Here is a 14,759-nt window from a genome sequence, read left to right as displayed (position 1 = left end):
CTGGGGATGTGCAGGGTGAGCAGACCCAGCACGTGATGTAAAACCTGCAAACCCAAGCAAGGCCAGCCTTGCTGCCTTTGTACATCAGGTGGATGGCAAGAAGGCCCTCAGGTTGTCTGCAGGACCCTGATGTGATAGAGGAGGTGGGCTGTGAGGGAGACAAGAAGCAAGATCAAGCTGGTGCTGCCCTGAGGGCTATTGCCCAGTCCCTCCAGGAGAAGGCTGTGAGCCAGGCTGACGCGGGTGTGCTGCCATGTAGTTATCCCTACTACTGAATATGCTGCTATGGGAAAAAAAGTCTCGGGTTCCAGCTTTGGATCCTAACATCACAATCCTTTGGGACCCATGACTTGTCCTCCCTCGTAGCCAGGGCTTGCCCAAATTCACTAAGCAAGTACAGCGCTCCCTTCCTGGCCAGAGACTGTGTGAGGGAGTTACCTATGATGGCAACCTGCAGAAAGTGTTTCATAATCCTAAAACCAAGCCCTTTATATAGGAAATATAATAACATGCCCAGCAACAGTACTAAATTTTAGCCCTTAGCATCATTTTGTTCCAAATAATTAGTCTTCTGATACAGTTTTTTTTCTAGATACTGGAATTTTGCTATGTTGTTACTCTAAATAGATCAACATGAATCTCAAATTAAGACCATAATAAAACAATAACAAATTAGAGATGATTTTAGTTTCCAAAAAAAAAAAAAAAAATCAAGCTGAGATTTGAAGTTGGAGAATTAAATGAAAGGGAGGAAAAACACCATAAAGAAGTACAAGCATTTGACAAATAGCTAATAGACTTAAGAGATTCCCTTATTCTTACTGCTCAGGGAATTTACTTATTTTCCCCATGTAGAACATGCACAATACCTTATTTAGTAATATTTCAAGAAGCTTTTTTAGCATCTGGCATTGAATGTAATTGTTGTAATGCTCTGGCAGCGTGCTGCACTGTACAGCTAACACATTAACGTGCCACAGAGATGAAAATAAATGGAGAAGGCTGAAGAAATTTTCGGTGCAAGGTGCAGCTCCTGTTGCCTCCAGCGCCATGGAGGATTCCTGCTCTGATGTCATTCTCTTGCTTTCTATTCCTCTGACTGAAAGTTCAGGCATTTTTTCCCTCCTTCTTGGTTTTTTTTTTCGTCAAAGGGTTGTCAAATTCAGGTACGTTGCGCGTGTTGCTGCACATCAATACGTGGAAGTAGTGATGTGAGTCAAGTCAGGCACATGCACCGGGTGTATGGGATTATGCGAGCTATAAGCAGAGAAGATGACCTGGATCAGGCGTGCAGTATTTTCTGAAGCATTTTTAGTGACATGAGTAGAATTGGACAGAGCCTAATAATAGACCTGGAACATTTTTCTATTTGAGTTTGCTACAAAGGTTGCTATGCAACTGATCTTTAAATAAAACAGTTTTCATTAACAGTTGTTAAATGCCACCCTGAATGGTATTAACAAAGTCAATACAGAGATCAGATAATTATTATCAACATTTCTTATAGCAGGCTAAGATTTTGCTGATATCTTTTTCATAAAGGAGATACAAAAGAAATTTCAGTTCATGACATAATTGCTGAATGTTATGGATTCTTCTTCTTTCCAAACTCTACGGGAAATATTTCTAAGCATAGTAGTGTGTTCTGGGGTTAAAAGACAAGAGTAAGAAAATCTAAGATGACAACAAAATACTGTGACAAGTAAAATGAGAAATATCAAATACTTCACAAAATTCACTAAAGACTGTGTAATCGCTGTTCATTTTCATGGCCGAGGTGCTCAGCAACTATGGCAACAACAGCAAAAGACCTAAAGGGGTAGGGTAAAACCAGCGAAGGAAGAAAATGCATTTTTAAATAATCCTCAATAGATAACGTTATTATTGGACTCTTAATAAGCATTCAGGTTTTAACATACTGCCTGTATTGTCCATTTCCACTGGGATGTGATGTAAGATCAGTGGGCTAAATTATGTTCTGATTGGCACTGGTGTAAATCCAGGGTAAGTCGTTGGACTACATCACGGTTATTTCCAGTTTTCCAATGAGCAACCAAAGAGAAATTGGTCCAATGTTCCTCAACTCTCTCTTCTACTCCCTTGTACAGGAACTGCTCATAAATAAATCAATGAGAATATCCTGCTGACTACGTGTTCTCCACTTGTTAATAGGAGGAAAAATAACACCGCAATGTGTTTCCCAAGTGCTGCCTTAGTAGACGATCTCTCAGGATGAAAATTGGAAAGTACTGCCAGCCTCGAGGATTTTGCATTCTAAAAAAATCAAGCTGGTGGGTCTGGGGAGCAGAGGAAGCATAACTGTGACATTGGGAGCTGCCTGCCACCCAAAGGAACACCTGGGGGCAAGGGAAGTGACACGAGAGTGTCTGATCATGGTCAGCCGGAAAGTTAGGAGGGTGATAGGGAAAGATGTGAAATGAGCGGAAACTCCCACCGGAGGCCTCTGAGTGTAAACAAAGATTTCGGTGGCAGAAGCAGAAACTATCAGTGTTCAAAAATACAAAGGCCAAGTCCTATCCTAGCCAATAGAGGAGAAAAACCCCGGGGCGGCTGCCTGCCTGGGGGTGCTGTTGTCCAGCTCACACCTTGCTTGGGCTTAGTGTGACACCGCATGCAGAGCGAACTGGCTGGGGACGATAAATCTCTCCTTCCACCCCGCCAATGAAACAAGCAGGAATTTGATGTGCAGGCTGTTCTTTTGTCTTATTTCCCAGCAAACCCTCAGCCTCCGTGGGACATACTCACCGTTGCCCTGCCATGTAAGTGGACACGCAGTGGTGCCTAGGAAGAGCGTGGTGGGTACAACACACAGGACTGAAAGCATTTTGTCCTCAGTCTTTAAAAAATGGTGCTGCAGCACAGTCCAGAGATTAATCAGGCTCTACAGAAACAGCATGACAGAGTGGCTGCAGGCAGACATGGACCTTTGTAACTTCATTACCACATATCTGCTCCACCTTCAGCAACAGTCCGGCGGTGGCAAAGCGAAGGCGCTGTTGAAGCCCAGACCTGGTAGAAGGGCTTTGCATTCCTAAATGATTGAATCAAAAAGCAGAGCATAAACCCCATAGGCAACACGCCTTGCACGAGGTTTATTTTTACTGTGTGAATTCAAGCGCTGGAATGTCCTGTACCGATTCCAGAAGGGTTAACGCTTTCATGCCCCGCAGCGGGGCCGGGCGGGACACCCACTGCCGCGGGTACGGGCTGTATCCTCATTTTTCTTATACCTCAGTGAGCGAAACAGCCGTGCCCTCCCTGCCTTTCTCAGCTCACCATTTCTTTGGGGGCTTCTGGAATTATTGCTCCCACATACCTTACTGCTCCTTCTCCTTCCTTGTCCACTCCTGTTCCAAGAGACTTTCACAAATGCCAGCCAACAGAAGTGTTTAGTCTCATTTCTCCAGCTGCAGCTTAGCTGGCATATCTCTGGAAGGGGCACCTAAGAGGTGCATGGTATATTTGGTAATATATGGAATGGTTGCTAACTCCAGCTGTTGTGCCGTCTTTTTGAGCCCAGCTTCCCAGTTTAAAAGTAACGCCAGGCTGAAGAGGGAGATCCTTCACTACCAGTTCCAGGACGTGGCTGGAAACAACACACAGAGGAAGATGCTCTGCCATTTCATAAGGGGAGTTGCTGTTCCCTTCTCCCCTCCAAACTGGTGACAGCACTGCGACAGGCGAGGGCAGGAGGGGATCGCAGCCAGGCTGGCAGAGGGCAAGGTGCTTGCATCCAGCACGGCCGAGACCCGCGTCCGCCCAGCTCGCAGCACCGACTGGGCTCCCCAGCCTGCTCCTAGTAGGCCTGTGTGAGCTAAGATGGGCAATTTCTTCTTCCTTACCTTGGCGAATCAACACTCTTGTGTTCGCAGTTTGGTTCTATACTTGGGGAAGCATTGCCTTGCATTACCTTAATGAGGCAGAGACACGGTTTTAGTTGCTCAGAGCAGGGCTAAGCAGTTAACAGCCATGCGAGAAGTCACTCATACTGACGAAAGGCAGCACTGCAGGCAGCTGCCTGCTTATGCGCTTCCTGGAAGAATTCAGAGAAAGAGGGAAACGTTAGTAGAAACAAAATTTGTTTGCTTCAGTCTGCTTTTGGCTGATCTTCTGAAAAATATACTCTTTAACCAGAGCTCTAAGGTCCTACTACTGAGCAACCACCATCACCTCTTCTAATGCAACTTTTAAAGCTTTTGAAAGATGGTAGGACAGACCATGTTGTGTTTCATCCTGGGCTTTCTTATGATCCTTTCTGGTGGAAAAACTAAGAGGCCGGTACTGGAAAACTCCTTAAGCAGTGTGACTTTTCCAAGGTCTGCTGTCATGTCATTTAGTTGGCTTTCAGTTTTCTCCAGTCAACACCACTTTGGCAAATGAGCAGATTCCGACAGTCCTGGTGCAGTGTGGAATTCCACATTGCATCTCCATCCCGTATAGGGTTCTTTTCTCTGAAATGTTCCAGTTCTCTTTCTAAAATAATTTTTGTATTGCCAGCCTAGGCAGGGACTTTGAACAACTTCTATCTGAAGAGACAAGACAGTTAAAATACAGGAAAAAAGAGGCATTTTTTTCAGGAACCAAGGCACAGACTAAAAGTTTGCTCAAGGCCACAGAGGAACTTTCCAGCCATGAAAGGCTTGAACACAGGTACCCACTCTGTAGCTTTACTGGAGAACCCTTCCCTTGTCCAGAGAAACAATAAAGTGCAACTGTCAACTCATAACTTCAGTTTAATTTTTAAGTGGATGTGTTTTAAAGGGAAAAAAACCCACATAAGTATCATCTTCAAGCCTTCACTATTCATCATCTCCATTTCCCTCTCACATATGAGTGAGAATTAATATTTCTGTAATTTTAATGAGACCCCATTACTCAGTGGCATAAGCCCATCTCAGCCACCACCACAGATCTATACTAAGCACAGCAGATTTATTCATTAGATTTATCCTATGTTTATTAACAGCCCAGCTCAGAAAAAGAGTCAGTGACAAAAACCATCTGGAATAAACATAATGGAAAACAAACAATGTAATATATTCCATCACTCTAGCCTAATTACACTGTTTGGTGCAAATACTATCAATCCAAGTGACAATTTACAAGCCGAACTCTTATTAAAGGGAAAAATAAGCTGTGTGGGGGAGCACAAATCAAAGTGACTAATCAACACAGACAACACATTCAGGGATTTAAGAGCCAAGGTACAGTAGTCTTTTATTCCTCCTTGTTTTCAATTTGGGAGACCTGCTGTGAAGCTGCAGTACATTATACGTTAAGTCTACTTATGCAACACTGGGGAGAAGCATGTCTCTGGCTGTTGTCTTATTTTTCATCAGCTACAGCCTGTAACTTTCAGGTTTAAACAAGGTACGCTGTCCCAGGCACCAGTTTTCTTTTAATGTAACTCTCCTATTTTAGCATATAGCAAAAGCTTGGAATTAAGGAGGAAGTCAGAAGAGGTTGGAGTTAGCTAAAAGCAATGCAAATTTGATCTAAATCAAGTTCTTAGTAAGTGAATTGGTTCTGCAAGAGAAAAAGGAAAGAGATGCCTCCCTCCCATGCAAGCATCTGAACAACACGTGGCGGCTGTCCATGATCTGCTTCAGCTTGGAAGCTGGAACTGGACTCATTGGATGCATCTGGTGTCCCCAGGGAAGCGAGAGAAAACACTGGCAGCAGTGAAGAAAAGATGGTAGAAGCCGTCTGAAGCAGAAATTAGCTAACCATCCTGTCTGCATTAGAGCATGAACTTCAAGAACAGCATTAGGCACCTGCATGAAAGCTGAGCCCTCAAAGACATAGCAAAGGGATACAGTGCTACAATGTGTAACACACTGTCACTTTAGGGAAAATACACCCGTAATCTGGAAAATACCACCTCAGGCCAACTGGGAAAACTTAAGACCTTATTACAACAAGAGGCAACAAGCTAGCGTTAGAGTGAACAATATACACACAACCCTGACCACAGAAATGTGGTCATAACTTCCATAAATATTAGCAAAATACGATTTATATACTCCTACACTGAAAAATTCCCTGACAGCGAGGAAACGCTGGAGGAATTTTTTTAACTCTTTCTGTGGGAAAAAGACAGAGTGAGAAAGAGCTACACCGAGGGGGACAAAGATGTCAAAAGACCCACATGTCACTTTATCTGCCATAAGGAGGGAAATCACAAGTCATCACCAGCCCATGTGCAGAAGCGCCTCTCTGGACCTTTACGTTCCTTCCTTGCCTGCAAGATAAAATGGAGTCAGGGTCCTTTCACACTTTAGAAACGGCCATGTAGCTCAAAGACCTTCTATCATGGGGTTGTCTTGGAAATAGCATTAATCTCATGAACAGGCATTTCATATTTCTCCTTGAACTGTTTTTTTCTGGAACAGCGTCCAGTGCTCTGTTTCAGGGTCCAGTAGGCCCTGAAACATAGCTTGTTCTCAACCATAACATAGGCTTATTCTCAACCAGAAGGCTGATAATGAGAAAGCTTTTGTCATAGCTCATGTGTATGAAAAATGTCCAAAACACTATTTCTGCACCTGCTGTTTTCAGAAAGAAACAAGGGTGACATTCTTTTCTCCTTGAAGAGGTGATGTCATAGATGTGGCCACAATGGGATGTTTCTTCATTTAAGAGGCAAGGTGCAAAGTTAGAGAAATACACCCCTGAGACTTTTCACATTTCAGTGATTCATACAAGCCAAAAATTTATTGCCAGCTAACTGTGGATCTATCTCTCCAGAGCCTTATTGCATCATCTGCATTAGCATGCAAATCAAGATGACATAGCTGTTGCTGACTAATTTGAAGTGTGATATTCACGGCATAGATGCACTATTGGGATGGTCTTTGGCAACACCTTTGTCCAAACATCTCTGCATGCTGTCTGCCTGAAACTATTATTCTCTTCAACCAGGAAGAGGAACATAAGGATGGCTCTTTCCCTCACGTGCTGAGTTCATGCCTGTTCTTAAAAAACAGTGTATTTAAGTCAGCTATCAAAATCCACAGGTATTGCGTTCATTTATGTCTCTCTTCTTGGCCTTAACTACTTCACTTCAAGCAGGAACCTCCAAAAGTTGGGTTTTTTTTCTATAATTCTCACCTGGGCTATAGAAATTTAAAAGCAGTTATAGATAAAAGAAGGGTGACTCCCCGTTTGTAGATTACAAAAATCGAGCAATACGTGGTGTCTGTTGATAATGATAATGATAAAATACCTTTATTTTCAGTTTATATGGATTCTTATCTTCTTGTTCTATGACCATTGGTACTCAACCTGACTAGCAAATCTGAATATTTTCCTTCCTGAGCAAGGAATGGCCACAAATACGGAGTATTTTCTTTAAGGAGAAGAACATAGCAGCCATGATATGCTCAACCCAACATGGTCGCATAGTGTCTAAATCTTCAGCTTTGTAACTGGGAATTATTCTGCCCATTTGGGATGCTCAGACAGTTGTATTGGTGCTTCCTTGAACCCCGAAGACTTTTTCTAATCCTCCAAGATTCTCTAGTCTGGAATTTTTCCTCTGAGGCAGGAGATTCAGGGGAATGCTAATGACACTGTGCAGGTAGGTGGGAGGTTGTTCATGCACTGAGGCAGTGATCAGGGTGTGCTGGCTGTCCCCTTGCTGTTGCAACCACATGATGCTGAATCTGGTTCCCCATTGCCACAGAACCCCTGAAAGAGTCCCAGTGCTTTCTTCTAACTCCATGCACTGTCACCTTTTCCCACGTGCTCCACCAAAGGCTTTCTGTGCAGTCAAGAGTCTGAACTGCTGACAACTGCCAAAGTCAGTTTGTGGTGACCACTGAATTTTTTCTCAGTGTTATCAAGGACCTTGAAGGAACAAGTTAGCTGAGATACTGAGCTATCTCGGTGAACTATCTATCAACAACCCCTCAAGGCAGAAAGTACTTGCTAGAGCATCAGCTGATAAACCAAAAGGGAGATAAAGTTCAGAGAAAAAATTGTTTTAATTACCACATAGTCTGTTTCACCATTATTTTAGAAAAAGCTGGACGCAGATGTTACATGAATGTAATTGCGGATTTCAGGAAACATCTTGAAAGCCACAGAGGAAACCTTAAAAATCCAACAGAAATAATTCCCTCTGGAATATGAACACAAGCAGATTTCCCCCCTGCCCCTAGCTATATTTAAGATATTAAAGTATGTTAGTTACTTCACTGAACTTCAGAAATGGGCAGTCTCTCAAAGATAGGCTGCACTAACTAACAGCTATTGATAACTGAGGATGACAGTACCTGTTCCAGAAAGTTGATTTTCCTACAAGCAAAAAGGCCGTGTTCCCACTGGAACTTTCCATTGCAGTGGCTAGTTTAGAGCAGCTTCCAGACTAGATTCCGTCTGCAAACTGGGATGCCACTGCACTGCTTCCTGGCCTGCCAAGAGCTTTTCCATTACTGGAACCGCAGTAATGGTAATTGGTCTGGGCTCTCCATACTGGTCACCTCTGGATGTTTTGCTACTTATGGCGCTTCGCTGTCGGTTTTGCTGATTGTCTTATACAACATTTAGGTTGGGAGCTTTCTGGCAGGCTTGTTTGTTTCTGGGTTTGTTTCTGCTTCTAACCCTATGGGAAGTCTATAGGCACATAGCAGCACGGCAAGGATTAGAAGCTGGTTTATTTCCCTTTCTACAAAGAACCTGTTTATGGATGACCATGAATGGACACATATTTCCAGAATTCAGGAAAACTACCTGCAGTTTTCTATATCTTCACAGACTTCTAGTATGATCTCAATTCAACAGTCTTGCCTCAGTCCTCACGTCTGTAAGCCCAAGAGGTGGTGTTCAGAGAAACAAATACATATGTGCTGAAGTGTTGCACCAGACCAGTAATGAATAGTAGGGCCCCACAGAGTGAAATCTTGAGACAGATACAAGAGAAGTCTGGCACGTATCAGAATGTAATATCTTCATGTCATTGCAAGGATTTATTTAGGAGAACCTCTCTCTGAGTTACGTTGCTGTCAGGTAGCAGAGTACCGCCTGCAGTTTTTGAAGTATTTGAACATTTGCAGCCTTTAAACAATTAGAATTGTCAGAAAGAAACACAGCCCATCAATCAGAAGTTTTCACAACTCCTTCTCATTTGTATGTAGATTTCTAAAGCTCATATTGTCAAATAATAAACTATAAAATAGAGCCCTTGAACAATTTCATTTTTTTTTTCTTTTTTTTTTTTTTCTTTTAAACTGTACAGCATTGGATACAGAAGAAATCTTAAAACTTTCAGAGTGGAACTGAAGGAACTGATCTCTTCAGTCGAACTAATGGTTGTGTTAGTCCACTCTTGTCTTGGGTAATGCCCAGTCCCAGAAGACATCTGGGTGAGGCAACCACTAGGAAATGCACAGCTAGTCAAAGCAGTAATTAAAGAAGCCGTTAGCCTTGGGCAACAGCCTACAAGGGTCAGCAGCCTGTGTGCCTTGCTTACACGAGGGCTACTTTGCCCGTACCTGCAAAGATGAGGATTAGCCACTGAAATCCATGCAGGGGGCTTCAGGCCCTTTCTCCATCCCAAGCCTTCTCTTCTCCAGCAAGGCTTAACACCAGCCCTGGTATTGTGGAGTAAAGACAGGCTGATTTGAGGTGCAAAAAGAGGAAAACCTGTATTCTGGGACAGCCTGGCATTAGGGGTTCGTGTATCCTGGAGAAGTGAGAAAGGAAAAGGTTCCCAGAGGGGATGGAGAAAGAGAAAAAAGGGAGGGAAAGAGCAAATCCTGCATCACCACCGAGGCCTTCTAGCACCCTTCCAGCACCACAAACCCTTCAACAGTCCTGTCCCTTCTCAAAGGTGGCAGAAAAAACTCCAAAGCTTGATTGAAATGAGGCATTTCTCTTCTTTTGAGTCAGGCTGGTGCCTTGTGTAAGCACTGAGTCCGCGCAATAACATATGTTATGTCATTATAATTAACAAAGCCTTTGACAATCTGTGCAATAATCCATTCTTAAGATCAAATAATTCAAGTTTAAACAGTTCTCACATGTCACAGGCTGTCTGAAGATATTTCTTTAAAAAACAAACTCTTCAAGTCTGAAAGTCAAGTGGAGAGGGAGAAAAGGGCTAAAATTTTTAGAGCAGTAAATGAATATCCAATAGCAAAACATTTGGATCGAATCTGTTTATCTGTTTTCTTTTGCTGGAAAGAAAATGAGACTTATCTTCTTATTTGTGATTTATTCTTTCCATTTGTGTTCCCAAATTTATTCCTGGTCTAAGATCTTATGTTCTTAGATGCCCTGCTCATGGAATTTAATAGCTGTACCTCCTGAAAAATGAAATTTTAGAATAAGAAAGATCAAAAGGACTTTTTTCTCAGTTATTTCTGTAGGCACTGCATTATTTCCTCTGAGAAATTTTTCAAGGGGAAGATTTCAGGCTGCTCGCAGTATACATTAGAGTGAGAGTGAAATTCACAACCAGAGCAGCTCCTTTGACTCTTTTTGTTGCTTGTTTGCTTTGACTGAGCTCAGACTAGCACATTTCGCAGTTGGTTTGCAACTTGAAAACACAAGTTGAGTAATGGGGTGAAAATATCTCACAACAAATAATCCTGAAAAACATGTGGTTTATTGGTTTGCAAGCTAGGAAGTGACATCAAACATCCAGACATGGATACTTTTCATTTAATGCATCAGTTCTGCATACTAAGACAGGGTACATTCCTCCCCATAAAATATACACAACAAAGTATTTAAAGATGTTCAAATTCAAAGCCATAACCATCTGCTTATCACAGACATCTGTTGCTTCAAAGCAAAGGACTATATGAAAGGTTCAGAAAGCTTTAGAGCTCAAAAGATGCATTTGCCAAGAGACTAATGGAACACATGAATATACATAAATTCCAAAAATATAACAAACTGCTGTTTTCTCCCTGGAGTGCAGTTACACCAGGTAGGTATGTGAGAGCTGAGTTGCAAAGCAAAAAAAAAAAAAAAAAGTTACCTCAGCTCTTATCCGTCTCCGTACTGAAAATTAAACTTTTTGTCGTTCTCCAAACACTCTTGAAGAGCAACATAAACTTCTTCCATCAGCAGAGGAGTCTGACTTTCACACTGCCCCCCCTACATCGCTGCAGCCTACATCCCCTACATCCCCTGCAACCTTCTTTCTACAGAGCCTTTCCCCGTTATCGCTCGGGGAGGTGAGACCCCAGCTTCACCTGGAACAATGTGCTGCAGCTCCACAGCCCCGCGTGTCTATTGATTTCCTTGCTATTTTGGCACCCAGATCTGACTGCCTGGCTGAAGTTAAGCAGAGCCTTCCCATTGAAGTCAAGGAGAACCTTCCCACTGAAGTCAAGGAGAGCTTTCCCAATGACTTCAATGAACCATGGGCATCTCCCTTAATGGACAGTGCCCCTTTCCCCATGTGGCTCTTGCATTGTCAAGGAATTGAGGGTCAACAGCAGGGCTGAGAGTGAGAACAAGCTCATTGGGGCAGCATCTGTGTTCCTCTGGGCACTTGATGGAAGAGGTGATCGTGGTGGCGTATCTGCAATAAATAAAGTTGGTACTGTCCTGTGGATATGTGCCACATTTCCCTATGAGAGTTGGAAGGCAGAGTTTGCACCTTGCAGACCTGTGGGTCTGGATGGAAGGACCTGCTAAAAGTCATTGGGAGCTGGGAAAAAGCATGAGCCCAATAGAAGGTGCAAAGTCAGAGGGATTAAGTACTTTTGGAAAGGCTGCAAGGAATGCAGGGGGATTAGAGGCATTCTGAACAGGAAGATGCTGAGAACCCTGAGTGCATTAAATTTCTGGGTTAGGTTAATACCGCCTGTACCTGGTCAGTGGAGCTAATCAAGCTTCCTGGCACAACAGCCAGTTTCTATTCATTTATCACCCTGTCTGCATATGGGCAGCCTTCAAAAGGGCAGGGAGGACCTCACAGACAAGAAGAGAAATTTGGGATTTCAATGCCTGTCTGCCAGGCCTGTTGGTGCCAATGTGTACATGAACTGCCCAGAGAACAAGGAAATATTTCATAACCTTAAATTGCGGCACGAAGCTCGGAGAAAGTTGATCCATCCCTGCAATAAACTCCAAATAGCCATACAGAAAGCGATTAATTTAAATAAAAGCATGAACAGCAAGATACATTTTCATAAAGCAATCAAAATATTTCTTCTGTCATTTCATGTTCCTCTCAGTCACGTAATCTGTGACATCTCAAACCCCACTATAAAGCACATAAAATCCCACAAGACCGCAAGTTCAATGTGGGGGTTACACACCACTTTGGGGTTCACTGACGCCGCTTTATAAACTACCCTCCTGCTCTGTGTTTTCTTTTGCACAGATTTTGTGTTTTGCTGCCAGCTTCCCCTTGTCCTTGAAATCAGAGTAACAAGAAATTGACGAAAACAGGCAGTTCTCCCTGCTGATCACAAACAGAGCATGGAAGTTGTCAGTGACTGGAAAAGCAAGCGGAGCCTGCCCGAGCCGCGTACAGATTCTGCGCCTTATGCTACTCACAACCAAAACACTTCGAGAAAGGTAAGTTATTTATTAATTGTGCTGATATACGTGCATTATTCAAAGTGACAGCAAGATAACAGCATTACTAGCGTTAGGAAATTCGTCTCGAGTTTGGATTATCTCAGCGTTTTTGTGAGGCAAGAGAATATACAAAGTTTGCTTCGATGAAACGAAGCCCTTTACTTACATGGCTTGCAAGAGCTCCCAGCAGCTGGAGTCTCTGAATTGCAGTCCGTGCTGATATTGTGCTTTGCTGAAAGCCCCCTAACTTTGGCACTGGAGACGGCACACAACTCACCGGTGCTTCAGATTGATAAATAATTTCCTTTAAAAATACGCTCACGTGTTTTTTTTATCAGTGGTGCACACTGACAGTAGACTGCAAAGCAGAAAGCCTGTCTGGTGTTATGAGGGAAGAGTTCCCTCTCAGCTGAATCAAAAAAAAAAAAGAAGTCCTTGACCTCGACAACTAGAATAAATCTACTATATCTGCTGGCTCTTTTCTGAATGCATACTTGAGCAGTAACATAAGAGGGAGCGATCGGAGCGCATAAACTGTGGCATGTCATGCTGTGTACCGGTAGGGTATGTAAGCAATGCTTCTAGCAGCGGCACAGCAAAATGAAAACGCAGTGCGTGTTTTCAGCTTTTATTTTGTTCACATATTTTAAAGATAAAACAAGGATGACAGGCTTCTCGATTTCGGCTGACGACTCCCAAGTGGCAGCGCGCTCAGCTCTGTCCCCTCTGCTGAGGTTCCTTGTATTCCAGATGAGGTTACTGCTGACTTTCTATTTCAAATCTCGATTTCTGAGAATCTCTGTATCTCAGCCAGGAAATGTAACCCAGGCTGAAGTTTAGCATTTTGGACATCGTAATTGCAATGAATTGCCTGCAAGCAAAACGAGCGCTTTTCAGATATTTTTTTTTCTCCTTCAAAATATCTGTTTACTTCTTTTTTCTCTCTCTCTCTCTTTCCTTTGGTCTGCTTAAACTTATTAAGCTTCATAAAAGCAAACGTAGCTTTTGGAACAAATCCTCAATAGCACAAATAGTGAGACGAATATGAAAAGCAAGACAATGAGGTAGCTTAAAATAGGTAAATGTAAGGTTTCAGCAAAAAAGAAGCTCCCTGCTCCATTGTAAAATTATATTTACAAGAATAAAGACATTATTTTAAACATAGCATTCAATTCCCAGACAATGAGGACAGAGGTTTTATGGAGAGGATAAAAAAATTACCATATTTTAGGCATAATGAAAGGAGTAGGAAAGAGATAAGAAAGGAAGAAAAATCAAAGTCGTCATTCATTCCATTGTATTCGGTTGCAAAAGGGGGAAAAAGGGAAACAAACTTACAGTTTACAATCAAACTTTAAAATATTGTAAATGCAATATTCCTAGCTCTATGAAACATAAAGATAGAAGAAAAAGTCCTCAAAACTTTTGATAAGCATTTCTAGCTTGAGGAAATAATAGTTTTTAATGAAGAATGATCAAATGATCTCTTTTGTCTAGTGTGCTATGCCCCTCGTGTGACAACGGACTTGAAAAATCCATGAAACGAACTTGAAAAATACAAGTTTTATAGGTGTGTTTTCAAGGTTTTTCTTGAACCTCGGACTTGGCTTCAGCTTTTGTTGTTGCTTCTTTTTTTTTTCAACTTTATTAAGACACTATAACACTAAGACACTAAAACAACTTCAAAGTTGTTTATTGGTAATTAAATTGTCTCTCCCAGTTGTAGCTGACTAGTAGTGATAAATTGTCTTGAATGAGAAGTCTCAATTTCAATTTAGTTTCCATTCATACCCACTTCCTTTGTCAAATACAGAAACTATAAGTCCACAATAAATTAATTTTCACTCTTTTCAGCTCTTGCTGCTGTTTTCCCCTTCCCTTTCTCCACTAACATTTTCAAAATATGAGGCACTATCAAACTATATATGCATATGTTGAATTTCGAAGTATTGGCATTGATTTTTTTTCTTTTTTAAATTAAAATTCGTGTTTTAAAGTTGTTGCTTTAAAACCGGTGTGGGTGCAAGTATCGTTCTTCAGACAGCAAAACACCTTTTCTCCGCAGTGGGCTCAAGTCTCATAGCGAGGGCTTATTTCTGTAGGTTGGTGCTGAAGTCCCCTGTGATGGTGCCTGCTCAGCCACCAACCATCACCTGCTGTGATAGACCTCCTCCCTCTCCGCTAAGCTATCAGCA

The 14,759-nt window shown here is 42.3% G+C and overlaps 1 protein-coding gene across 1 annotated transcript in view; it reads right to left on the bottom strand.

Moving 5' to 3' along the window:
- Positions 1-12,813, bottom strand: part of C1QTNF7 (C1q and TNF related 7) — a 35,728-nt gene extending 22,915 nt beyond the window's left edge. The window contains exon 1 of the mRNA XM_082482917.1: positions 12,731-12,813. The gene's annotated coding sequence lies outside the window, so the exon portion shown is untranslated. The remainder of the gene's footprint in view (positions 1-12,730) is intronic.
- Positions 12,814-14,759: the final 1,946 nt, after the last annotated feature.

This window comes from Vanellus vanellus (genome assembly GCF_965231255.1).
Source record: "Vanellus vanellus genome assembly, chromosome: 4".
Taxonomy (NCBI): Eukaryota; Metazoa; Chordata; class Aves; order Charadriiformes; family Charadriidae; genus Vanellus; species Vanellus vanellus.
This window is presented reverse-complemented; position numbering and strand designations above follow the sequence as displayed.